We start from the raw sequence: 14599 nt of genomic DNA on the forward strand, positions 1-14599 counted from the left end.
TGTAATTGAATATTTGACAAAGCATAGGTTTTTGACCCAAATTGAATGTGGTCAAAGTACAGATATGGTCAAATATCCAATATCTAAAGTACATTGTTAGAACTAACATACCAAACAACCCCAAGAAATCATTTTTTTCATCAAATGTATTTATACTCATTTCTTTTCAAAGGGAAATAGCTCAAAATTCATATTAAATTAGTGATGACTATATTCTATAAAATTAGATATGATGTAGTCAATTAAACATTGTTAGAATCGGCATATCAAAGAACCCAAAGAATTAAATTTTTGATGAAAAAGTTTTTTTTAGGACCCTATGGACTTCAATGTGGTATCATTTAATTAATAATCAAAAGAAATACAGGTTTAGATTCAGCATTTCAAAGAACCCTATACATTTTCAATTTATGTTAAAATCAAAGAGTTTAATTTCGGACCCATGTTAGGACACACTTGAAAACTGGACCCAAAATTAGTTTTTACAGAATAAAAAACAAATCTCGCCAAACAATTTACCAAAGAAAAGAAAAAAAATCCAAAATTTAATTTATCATTAACATAATGTCTTTTTAAAAATCTATAAAACTTATCTTCAAAATGTTTAATAATTAACAGTAAATTTCTAACTTTATTTATACAGTCCTATATAGCTTATAATCATCAACACTTAGGAAACAGACATTTTTATAATAAATCTGTCAATCCAATCAGAAGACATTTACCAGATGCTCTGTTATCTATAAACAGGTGAAAATTAATCAAACTGTATATATATTTCTGTTCAAAGAGAAATAACCCAATCACATAATATAATAACACTTTTGAATATTAAAAAGGGCAATAATTTGATCACATAATATTAACACTTTTGAATATTAAAAAGGGGAATTACTCATAAAGGAGAAAAGTTAAAATCGTGAAAATTGAACTTGACCTCCATTCAGTAACAGGAAACAAGCCAAAAAACATTCCTAGTAAATATAAAAAAGAAGATGTGGTATGATTGTCAATGAGACAACTCTCCACAAAAGACCAAAATAACACAGAAATTAACAAGTACAGGTCACTGTACGGCCTTCAACAATGAGCAAAGCCCATACCGCATAGTCAGCTATGAAAGGCCCCAATTTAAAACACTTCAAACGAGAAAAATATGGCCTAATTTATGTACAACAATTGAACGATTATTTAGTCATTAATCTGACATTGTAAATTTAACATATTGCTGCCTGGATATGTGTGGATGTGTGTTGGCCTTTTTTAATTGCTGAGATTCTTCTTTCAAATTTTATTGAAAACATTTAAAAAAACAAAAAAAAAACAATTGATATATAGTACATATAAAAATACAGTAAATATCACAATATCTTAAAGTTTATTCCTTTTTCTTTTTATATGGAGCAAAGGGATCCGACCACACCTTCATATCTGAAAAAATAAACATATAAATCTCATTAGACATTAGCAAGCTTCAGTCAACATTGGGCATGAATTGCACAGGCCAAAACATTTGTATTACTGTAGAATGTAGATACTGAAATTGTTTCCAAGTTTTAATATTGTTAATACCTTTCCAGTAGGTGTAATACCACCAAATCATGGTACGTCACATCCAGTTGTATACGAAAGTAGGTCTAAAACAATATTTCCTTGAATTTGACAGTTGTAGGTAATTAATCCTACATTTTATTGCAGTAAAAACATTTCTGTGTCATAAACATATGTTTTGGGTATTTCAAAACACCATTATTTTTTATTTGGGATTTCTATAGAAAATTTTGTAATCTTGAGGTTACAAGGTGACTAAACCTTGTACACAGATAAAATAAGGGGAGACATTTGATTGGTTAACTTCCAATGATGGTTATTTTCTTATATGTAATGAAATGTTATGTGAATTTTTTTCTATAGTACTGGACAGGATAAAACTTTACTCATGCAAAGTATTTCTTTATTTGAAACAAAGATAAATTCTGCCCATTTTTTTGAAAAGTGCAAATTTAACAAAGACTAATAGGGGAAAATCAATGGTAGTATTACACCAGTAGCCCAATAATAAGAACTTGCATTCTGATATCTGATTCATATAAATGTATGTTGCTTTTCCCAAAATTACAATAATAAATATCTCGCATTTATTAAAAAATTGCAAAAAAAAAACGCATGTGATAATTTCTAAATTTATAAAATCTGTGACTGGCCTAAAAAATTTATAATAAGTTGTTTTGGTCAAAAATTACAATACGGACATTTTGACATTATAAAACTTCGCCTCTCAGATTTTCTTTTCCTTTAACCAGTATTCGCTTAACTAATTCCTTACAGCATTCTGGTATATAGGAATCTGATGTTCAGTAGTTGTCTTTTGTTTATATGGTTCATAAGTGTTTCTTGTTTGAATGGTTTTACATTATTTTTTTTGGCCCTTTATAGCTTGTTGTTTGGTGAAAGCCAAGGCTCTGTGTTGAAGACCGTACCTTGACCTGTAATGAATTGGTTTACTTTTATAAATTGTGACTTGGGTGGAGAATTGTCTCAATGGCACTCATACCACATCTTCCTATTCTATATAGAGAAGTTTGTACATTCTTGTTTCATGTAACACAATCTATCAGAAAACCACTTCAGACATGTCAGATATCATCACTCTCAAGCAATAAAGCATTACATCCATAACACATTTATCAGAAACCCACTTCAGACATGTCAGATATCATCACTCTCAAGCAATAAAAAATTACATCTATAACACAATCTATCAGAAACCCACTTCAGACATGTCAGATATCATCACTCTCAAGCAATAAAGCATTACATCCATAACACAATCTATCAGAAAACCACTTCAGACATGTCAGATATCATCACTCTCAAGCAATAAAGCATTACATCCATAACACACTCTATCAGAAACCCACTTCAGAGATGTCAGATATCATCACTCTCAAGCAATAAAGCATTACATCCATAACACAATCTATCAGAAAGCCACTTCAGACATGTCAGATATCATCACTCTCAAGCAATAAGGAATTACATCCATAACACAATCTATCAGAAACCCACTTCAGACATGTCAGATATCATCACTCTCAAGCAATAAAGCATTACATTCATAACACAATCTATCAGAAACCCACTTCAGACATGTCAGATATCATCACTCTCAAGCAATAAAGCATTACATCCATAACACAATCTATCAGAAACCCACTTCAGACATGTCAGATATCATCACACTCAAGCAATAAAGCATTACATCCATAACACAATCTATCAGAAAACCACTTCAGATATGTCAGATATTATCACTCTCAAGCAATAAAGCATTACATCCATAACATAATCTATCAGAAAACCACTTCAGACATGTCAGATATCATCACTCTCAAGCAATAAAGCATTACATCCATAACACAATCTATCAGAAAACCACTTCAGACATGTCAGATACCATCACTCTCAAGCAATAAAGCATTACATCCATAACACAATCTATCAGAAACCCACTTCAGACATGTCAGATATCATCACTCTCAAGCACAATCTATCAGAAAACCACTTCAGACATGTCAGATATCATCACTCTCAAGCAATAAAGAATTACATCCATAACACAATCTATCAGAAAACCACTTCAGACATGTCAGATATCATCACTCTCAAGCAATAAAGCATTACATCCATAACACAATCTATCAGAAACCCACTTCAGACATGTCAGATATCATCACTCTCAAGCAATAAAGAATTACATCCAAAACACAATCTATCAGAAAACCACTTCAGATATGTCAGATATCATCACTCTCAAGCAATAAAGCATTACATCCATAACACAATCTATCAGAAACCCACTTCAGACATGTCAGATATCATCACTCTCAAGCAATAAAGCATTACATCCATAACACACTCTATCAGAAACCCACTTCAGACATGTCAGATATCATCACTCTCAAGCAATAAAGCATTACATCCATAACACAATTTATCAGAAACCCACTTCAGACATGTCAGATATCATCACTCTCAAGCAATAAAGCATTACATCCATAACACAATCTATCAGAAACCCACTTCAGACATGTCAGATATCATCACTCTCAAGCAATAAAGCATTACATCCATAACACAATCTATCAGAAACCCACTTCAGACATGTCAGATATCATCACTCTCAAGCAATAAAGCATTACATCCATAACACACTCTATCAGAAACCCACTTCAGACATGTCAGATATCATCACTCTCAAGCAATAAAGCATTACATCCATAACACAATTTATCAGAAACCCACTTCAGACATGTCAGATATCATCACTCTCAAGCAATAAAGCATTACATCCATAACACAATCTATCAGAAAACCACTTCAGACATGTCAGATATCATCACTCTCAAGCAATAAAGCATTACATCCATAACACAATCTATCAGAAAACCACTTCAGACATGTCAGATATCATCACTCTCAAGCAATAAAGCATTACATCCATAACACACTCTATCAGAAACCCACTTCAGACATGTCAGATATCATCACTCTCAAGCAATAAAGCATTACATCCATAACACAATCTATCAGAAAACCACTTCAGATATGTCATATATCATCACTCTCAAGCAATAAAGCATTACATCCATAACACACTCTATCAGAAACCCACTTCAGACATGTCAGATATCATCACTCTCAAGGAATGTAGCATTACATCCATAACACAATCTATCAGAAACCTACTTCAGACATGTCAGATATCATCACTCTCAAGCAATGTAGCATTACATCCATAACACAATCTATCAGAAACCCACTTCAGACATGTCAGATATCATCACTCTCAAGCAATGTAGCATTACATCCATAACACAATCTATCAGAAACCTACTTCAGACATGTCAGATATCATCACTCTCAAGCAATGTAGCATTACATCCATAACACAATTTATCAGAAACCCACTTCAGACATGTCAGATATCATCACTCTCAAGCAATGTAGCATTACATCCATAACACAATCTATCAGAAACCTACTCCATAACACAATCTATCAGAAACCTACTTCAGACATGTCAGATATCATCACTCTCAAGCAATGTAGCATTACATCCATAACACAATCTATCAGAAACCCACTTCAGACATGTCAGATATCATCACTATCAAGCAATGTAGCATTACATCCATAACACAATCTATCAGAAACCTACTTCAGACATGTCAGATATCATCACTCTCAAGCAATGTAGCATTACATCCATAACACAATCTATCAGAAACCTACTTCAGACATGTCAGATATCATCACTCTCAAGCAATGTAGCATTACATCCATAAAACAATCTATCAGAAACCTACTTCAGACATGTCAGATATCATCACTCTCAAGCAATGTAGCATTACATCCATAACACAATTTATCAGAAACCTACTTCAGACATGTCAGATATCATCACTCTCAAGCAATGTAGCATTACATCCATAACACAATCTATCAGAAACCCACTTCAGACATGTCAGATATCATCACTCTCAAGCAATGTAGCATTACATCCATAACACAATCTATCAGAAACCCACTTCAGACATGTCAGATATCATCACTCTCAAGCAATGTAGCATTACATCCATAACACAATCTATCAGAAACCCACTTCAGACATGTCAGATATCATCACTCTCAAGCAATAAAGCATTACATCCATAACACAATCTATCAGAAACCCACTTCAGACATGTCAGATATCATCCCTCTCAAGCAATAAAGCATTACATCCATAACACAATCTATCAGAAACCCACTTCAGACATGTCAGATATCATCACTCTCAAGCAATAAAGCATTACATCCATAACACAATCTATCAGAAACCCACTTCAGACATGTCAGATATCATCACTCTCAAGCAATAAAGCATTACATCCATATAACACAATCTATCAGAAACCCACTTCAGACATGTCAGATATCATCACTCTCAAGCAATAAAGTATTACATCCATAACACAATCTATCAGAAACCCACATCAGACATGTCAGATATCATCCCTCTCACGCAATAAAGCATTACATCCATATAACACAATCTATCAGAAACCCACTTCAGACATGTCAGATATCATCACTCTCAAGCAATAAAGCATTACATCCATAACACAATCTATCAGAAACCCACTTCAATACATGTCAGATATCATCCCTCTCACGCAATAAAGCATTACATCCATATAACACAATCTATCAGAAACCCACTTCAGACATGTCAGATATCATCCCTCTCAAGCAATAAAGCATTACATCCATATAACACAATCTATCAGAAACCCACTTCAGACATGTCAGATATCATCCCTCTCAAGCAATAAAGCATTACATCCATATAACACAATCTATCAGAAACCCACTTCAGACATGTCAGATATCATCACTCTCAAGCAATAAAGCATTACATCCATAACACAATCTATCAGAAACCCACTTCAATACGTCAGATATCATCCCTCTCACGCAATAAAGCATTACATCCATATAACACAATCTATCAGAAACCCACTTCAGACATGTCAGATATCATCACTCTCAAGCAATAAAGCATTACATCCATAACGCAGTCTACATTCATCCTACACATGTTTTTGATAAATACCTAGAGAATGGTTGTGGTAAAGTATGGTACCAATTGTAACCATAGTTTCACAGAAGATAAATCTTTAATCATTTATAGACTAAAGGGTAAAGGACACCAAGTGGAAAGAGAAGCTCACATGGCCACTTTGAGCCAAGTAAGCTTAAAAGGAAGACTTTTTCATGCTTGTACAAATACCTGTACATATATATACATGTATCATGTGTATATCAAACTATTAAGATAATTAGTTGTTTAAAGATTCTGTTCTATAACTTACCTGCTGGTTGTATAGATTCAATATCCAAACCAGCTCTGCCTTTTTTCTGTAATTCTTCTGAAATTCAAACAATTAATGTATATGTATTTTTTTTAATGACAATATACATGTACATGATGATATACATTTGTACATGTTATTGGTTGTTATCGCAGGAAAAACGATATAGAATACAGTACCCAACAGGCTTGGATCTGTTCACAAACCTTTATCAATTTATCATGATGAGTTTTAGTTATTTAATTTAAATATGTAAAAATGTATCGAGCATTGTTGCATTATTGAACATGTTGAAAATAAACAACATATATATATATATATTCATAAAATAATTAGTAAAATAAGTAACAAGTTAACAGTTCCAGTTCAATCGATTTCATCCTTCCATTGGGACTCTTCAGGATAACTGATATAGCGTTGTTATGGGCGACGTCGTTAAGGAGGTTTGTGAATGTTTCCTCACAACGTTCCGATCAAAATTAAATCCCGAGAACTTTTAATAACGAACAATGCCGGAACGTCACAAAGTTCCTTAACGACGTCACCCATAACGATGCTATATCAGTTATCCTGAAGTCTCCCAATGGAAGGATGAAATCGATTGAACTGGAACTGTCAACTTGTTACTTATTTTACTAATTATTTTATGAATATATATATCTGCACATGTGAAAATTGTTTTTTACGCCTATATATATAAATTTCAAGATTTTGATAGTGTTGTAATTTGAATAGATTGACGTGATTTACATCGTGCTATTACTGCTGAAGGATATCTGCTATCCGAAATATCTAATATTTGTTCATTTTATAGTTATTTTATAGTGATGTTGTACCCTTTTTGACTTGTTATATATTATATTTTGTAGTGTACTGTATCATATTACATGATCCATCGCCCTGTAAGATTAATCTTTGACTATTTATTCAGTCATTTTATATAATATATATATATATATCTAAATTGAAAACTACGTTCAAACCTATGATTGCGTTGGATAAAAACCGCAATTTTTATACGTGTGCATGTAAAACAAATTTCGTCGTAGAAGGGTCTAAATACAGCACAAACAACATTTTCCAAAAGACCAAAAAAGTGAAAAAGTATATTTAAATATATATATATCATGTATATACATGATATATAGAGAATAATACATGGCAAAATTCGTATCATATGTCGTATCATCCCGAGACACCAATATCAGCCCAAGGGCCTTTAGGCCCGAGGGATGATATTGGTCGAGGGTGATAAGGCATGTGATATGGATTTTGCCATGTTTTATACGCTTTATCATATATTTCAACAGGAGAGTATTATATTATGTGAACTGTTTTCTGATCCATAGCACTGGGTAACCTTCAGTTCTACTTTTGTCTTGTTTCAAAAGCCTTTAAAGAACTGCTCAATTACTTATCCAAAGCACCTGGGTAACCTTACAATTTGCGTGCTGTTGTTTTAAAAATATTTTGTTTATTATTGTATTTTTTTGTGTTTCGTATTTTTTATACATTTTGTAGTTGCATTAAGTGTGCCAAAAGTTATGAAAATTTGACGTTCGTGACGTCACATACCAAACAATGACGTCATTCAATAAATTGCGTCACGCCCGAATGCCCGTTCTATTAGACCTATTTTGAGAAAAAAAATTCTTAAGCTTACATAAATAAAAACTGACTTTATGTAAAAAAAAAAAAAAAAAGTAGCGGTGTGATAAAGGGTAAGGATGTGATAAAGGGTAGGGGTGTGATAAAGGGTGTGCATCAAAGTTGTGTGATATGGATTAAACAGCAGGCTTTTTATCAAATATGCAAAACTACTGTATTTACAACTAAACATATGATAAAAGATCATATAAGACAAGAAAGCTAAAAATATCCCATTTAAATTTATATTTGTCTCATAGGAAATCATACCATATCTCCTAATTTTATGCATGTTATATGTACATGTATACATAGAATGTATTTTATTTACTTGGTAAAGAGAGATAACTCATGTTATTTAATTCTCATTTCAACTAGTAAGATTGATCCTTATTTCACATGTTTCAACAACATTAACAAGTAAGATTGTATATTATTTCAACAACATGAACAAGTAAGACATGAACGAGTAAGATTGTATCTTACAATGTCTTATTTCAGCAACATTCACGTTCGCACCCACTCATGTTCGCCCCCTTTCACTTTCGCACCCTACATGTTCGCACCCAAAGTCGTGTTCGCACCCTACATTTTCGCACCCAATTTTAATTGGTTTTGTGTTTAATAACTTTGTTATCAAGTTTTGGCAAGTTATTCTTATAAGTATAATTGTTGTCATTGTCTCAAAATAAAGTGAGACAGCATTTTTTTTAGTGTTGAATAAATCTTAATCATGTTTCGGAAAGTGTATTCTTAAAAAAAATAATAATCCTTTCTAAATAAAGTCATGAGTGGGATTCTGTCAAAGTTTTATTTTGTGTTGAAGAACTCTTTATCATGTTTTGGTTAGTGTATAATGTGTATTGCTATAACTTTGTTTCACTGACTTGTTTCAAAATAAAGTGAGATTCTGACTACGATTTTTTTTTTGTGTGTTGAATAAATTTTATCATGTTTTGGTTATAATTCATGTATTGCTAATTCAGACTTGGGGTAATTGTAATTGTAATCGTTAATCAGCTGTAATTCAAGTAATCAGTGTAATCATTAATCAGCCAGAAATCTGATTACATGTTATTTAATTTAATCAATTACTTTTCAAAATACCCTGTAATCATGATTACTTTTTGATTACATTCTGATTACAATGAAAAAAATCTAAAATTGTGTTTTTGGTCATTAAATGAACCTCTTTGTTATTCATATTTGATAAATTTCAAACATACTAAAATGGTTTGGTTACTTTAAGCATGTCTACTTCAGAAAAAAATAAACTGTTACAGTATTGAAAAGTCATCATTAGCCTAAGCAGAGACATATAATACAATTATATACCTTTTATCTTGGTAAAAGATATTGTACATACATGTATATTCATCGTTATTAATGATCTTCATATTAATATTTGATAATAACTGTTATATATTCAAGTAATACTTTTCTTTAACCCTTAAATATAATCTTTTGTTAATTTTTGTGATTTTTGTCAACTTTGAATTGACAGGTAGGAGACTAATTAAGGTTTGTTTTTATTGCAATTACCAATTAATGAGTATAGCTGTAGGGAAATATATATGATAAAAGATAAATCAGACATGAAAATTTATCTAATTAGCACAAACTAAATTAAAAGTTGGACAAATATGTTGTTTAAACTTTTTGTATTTGGACTGGACGTGTAAAATGCAATGGTGTTTAGTACTTTAATACATATTGTTTACAATTTGATTAAACATTTCTATTAAAATTTAAAATAGTTTTAACTGGTACAAATGTAACTTTATTTCATCCATATTTAAACTTCCATAAACTGCAACTTGGAATACATATAAATTAAGAAAGAGGTCAGAAGACAAACAAAAAAACTCTTGATTATGATATATCTTTATTAAATTTAATTTAAAATAATTTAGAGAACATTGGTGATAAAGTGTAATGTATATACAATGTATATGTAGTGAAATTTGGTGTTTATTTAAATAGATGACGTTTAATTTGAAGTTATCATTTTATAATTGAACCAAATAAAATACGTTCTCAAAAATGCTATAGTTATATTAAACGTTTATTCATCCACATCATTCAAAATGTTTTGTTTTTAAATTCATTGTAATCAGATGTAATCATGATTACTTTGCCAATGTAATCATTAATTTAATCAGATACTTTCAGAAATGATGTAATCATTAATTTAATTTAATCCTACAAATGACAAAGTAATTGTAATTTAATCAATTACATTGAAAGTAATCGGACCCATCTCTGAAATTTGCTATATTTTATTGTTTCATTGTTACAGATCAAAGGGACCAAGCTGTTAAAAACAATTATCTTTTGTGTTTTTTCATTAAAAATCTTCAATCATTCAATGTTTTACTCATACCAAGCTATAAATACATTCAGTATTTACACCAAAGCAATTTAAAACAACAATCATGATTTTCCAATTATTCAACTGGAATTTGAATTAAAATTGGTGTAGAGTGCGAACGGACCTTGGGTGCGAACGTGCGAAAGTGTATTGGGCGCGAACGGACCTCATACCGACCCAGGGTTGATGTAGAGTTAACTCGGGTAGCTTCAAAAGTTCAAACTCGGGGGGGGGGGGGGGGGGTCGGTTAACAGTCGAGTAAACTCGACAGACTCTACTAACTCGAGTTGGACGAATCGAAGTAGGCCTAGGCCTATAACACGGTCTTACATAAACTAACTATATTTATCTACGTTCATCATTGGGTAAATTGCAACTGCATACATGAAACCTCCAATTGACCCGACAAAGGCACCCCAAAATGCTACCAGACGCCATCCCGTCATCGAAACTGTCTTAGGTTGACGAAACATTTCGTTTGATGTTATTTTTCAACCTCGTGTAATATTTGTCTTTGACAACCGGATGTTGACATTTCCTATAAAAAAAGTAGTTCGGAAGGTCTCGGATTTCTTCCTTATTACATGTTTTTTTAAACTTTTTGTTTAGATTTCATCGAATATCCTTGTTTATCCTAGCCACAACTTTTCATATCAACCAATGTCAGCTTCAGTTAAAAAAAGTCGTCATTTTTTTTAGTAAAATACAACTTTAATGACGAACTATTTTTTATACTAGTTTTTAAATGAAACAAAAAAACGGACGACTATGTTTGTTTTCCGTACAATAAAATAGGTTGTATTTTTTGTATAAACGCAATGTAATTGCTCGAGTAAGAAAACAACCATTTGATATTCGGTGGGAGGGCGGGGGTGCAAGATGATTTGTTTTGGATTGGTTACTTATTTTCGTAGACTGAGAGGACAGATTATTTATTGTCGGCACTGTTCAGTGAAACATGATTTTGCTTTTTCATTATAACAAGGGACTGATTTTTATTTTCACAACTATATTTATAATATTTGAAAATATACCATTATTTAATTTTTCAATTTTATTCTAAAATAAAAATAAACTAATACATGTATAGTCAAGTCATAATATACCATTTAATCAGAATTTAATCCTCCTCTTCTGCGGGATTGAATGTTCTGAATTCCAAACTGCATATACATGTATTGCATACATACACGGTATTAAAGTTGGGCTGTAACTGGCCTTTTTAAAAAGTATTGCCAAAAAATTAACGAAGTGCTAGGGAGCCGCTGGAAGCCCCAAAAAGACCCATTGGTGGCCTTCGGTTGTTATTTGCTCTTTGGCCGGGTTTTTGTCTCCTTTGACACATACTAGTACCCCATTTCCATTCTCAATTTTAAAGAGCAAATGACGCAAAATCTTGCTTTCTTGGTGTTTTCTAGACCCTTACCTAATCTGAAACGCAAGTTCTGTTTTAATGATTTTTTGACAATATTTTGGTCTCAAAGCAAAATGTATAGATTCAATCAGTCACGGTAAGATTTTTTAGGGGCAACATCAAAAGACCAATATGTAGGATAAAGCTAAAATGTAATTCAAAATTGTAGTTTAGTATGTTGCTGCTGGGTTTTTTTTTAGGGATTTGTTTGTTGTTCAGTGTTTCGGCTTGCAGAATTTTAATCTTTTATACCTGTAAATTATTTGGGTTTTTTTCAAATTAAGTTATGAGAGCTGATTATCAGTGATATATAACTATGTCAAGTAAATTTTTATAACTTATTTCAATTACAACTTGATGTAGCTCCTAATGTGGAACACTGAAAACTGAATATAAATACGAAACATGGATCCCAAATACAGGGGCTACGTCTGAGGGAGAACAGAACTGGCAAGACACTCGCCGTGAAAACTTTTTAATATGAAGACAAGCTTTGAAGTTTCCTACATGAGGCATTTGATGTAGTTACAGACCTGTAATACAAGTGAGGTAAGTATTGCTAAGACAATATAACTCAAGTTAAATGAAACCCATTTTCAGACATTTCTATTATATTTAAATAATATTGTACTTTTATTGTTAAAAACATTGGATAGTGGCGTGATTTTTTGTGTGAAAAAGATGAATTTGATGAAGAATCTGGTGCCACCTCATACTTTCGAATATTATCTATAAAATGGCTTAAAAGACTGCCGAGATATTTATTTTCAATACATTGTAAGTCAGGTTATTTATTTTCAATTTGAAACAGAACAAACCATTCATTTTTTTGTGATTATCAAGGTTGGGGCCCTTTATAGCTTGCTTTTCGGTGTGAGCCAAGGTTCCATGTTGTAGACCGTACCGTAACCTTAACCTATAATGGTTTACTTTTTTAAACTGTGACTTGGATGGTGAGTTGTCTCAATGGCACTCATACCACATTCTCCTATATCTATGAGTTATTTATTTTCAAAAGCAGCAGAAGACTTTCCTTACCGACCTGTATCAAACGCCACTGAACACTAACGACGTCCCACAAGATTGAACAGATGCAAATTACAGTATTTGTTCAGCACATCCATCACATGCAAGATCTTAGAACATATCATTATATATTGTTTGATTATTACTGTAACTGCATCAAGGCTAAAAAAATCAAACAAATGGATTCGCTCCTTCCTGCATAACAGAAACAGAGTGGCATATTAGAGAGAGTTGTCTCCACGCAAGTACCAGTACCCTATAGTGTACATCAAGACACAGTTCTTGGGCCATCACTTTCCTGGCTTATATATATCAACAGCCTAAAAAAGCAACAACAACAGAGAACAAATTATTTGCCGACGACAGTCTACTCTAACAAACCATCTTCAATAAAGCTAAAAAAAAAACGATGTTTTTCAGAATGATCTAACACAAGTGATCTAACATCATTGGAAGATTGGGAAAATAAAAGGCAAATGAGTTCAAACACCAAAAATATCTTGTTATAAGAATATCACCAAAACTGTGAAGCGATACAGACAACTTACAAACTCCGCGGTCTTGGTCGTACTGTTGAAGTTAAATTTGAAGCCAGAGGCGGATTTAGGGGGGATGCAGGGGGCCCGGCCCCCCTTTTTGGGAAAAAAATTGGTTGCTTATATAGGGAATCACTGAAGCGTGACTAGAGCGGCCCCCGTCCTAGGTCAGTCAGTGGGCCCCCACTTATGAAAAATTCTGGATCCGCCACTTGAAGCCATGCAGCAAATACTATAGGAGTAACAATCAGTAAACACCTTACATAGGATAAACACAACAACAATAATGAACGTGCGTACATTTTTAGAATGAAGCACGCCCTCGCTTCATACAAAATGTATTTCGTTCAACGCTGAGATCACCCCTATATTTTGGTAGGGTTCGTGTTGCTTATGCTTTAGTTTTCTTTGTTGTGACATTTGAACTATTGTTTGTCTGTTTGTCTTTTTCATTTTTAGCCATGGCGTTGTCAGTTTATTTTCTATTTATGAGTTTGACTGTCCCTCTGGTATCTTAAATTTCGTCCCTCTTTTACACCACAATGAATTTACAAAAAGATATTCAATTCTTAAACCGTATAAAAAAGAAGATGGGGTATGACTGCCAATGAAACAACTCTCAACAAGAGACTAAATGAGACAGAAATTTGCAACTAAGGGTCACAGTACGGCTTTCAACAATGAGCAA

The 14599-nt window shown here is 32.6% G+C and overlaps 1 long non-coding RNA gene across 1 annotated transcript; it reads right to left on the reverse strand.

Annotated features, from left to right (window-relative positions):
* Positions 1-1276: 1276 nt before the first annotated feature.
* On the reverse strand, positions 1277-11488 carry LOC143085103 (uncharacterized). The gene is made up of 3 exons (XR_012981241.1): positions 11276-11488; positions 6918-6974; positions 1277-1431 (listed from the first exon to the last, which is right to left on the reverse strand). It is a non-coding gene; the product is annotated as an uncharacterized LOC143085103 (long non-coding RNA).
* Between the last annotated feature and the right edge of the window lie 3111 nt (positions 11489-14599).

The sequence above is a fragment of the Mytilus galloprovincialis genome, chromosome 8 (genome assembly GCF_965363235.1).
Source record: "Mytilus galloprovincialis chromosome 8, xbMytGall1.hap1.1, whole genome shotgun sequence".
Taxonomy (NCBI): domain Eukaryota; kingdom Metazoa; phylum Mollusca; class Bivalvia; order Mytilida; family Mytilidae; genus Mytilus; species Mytilus galloprovincialis.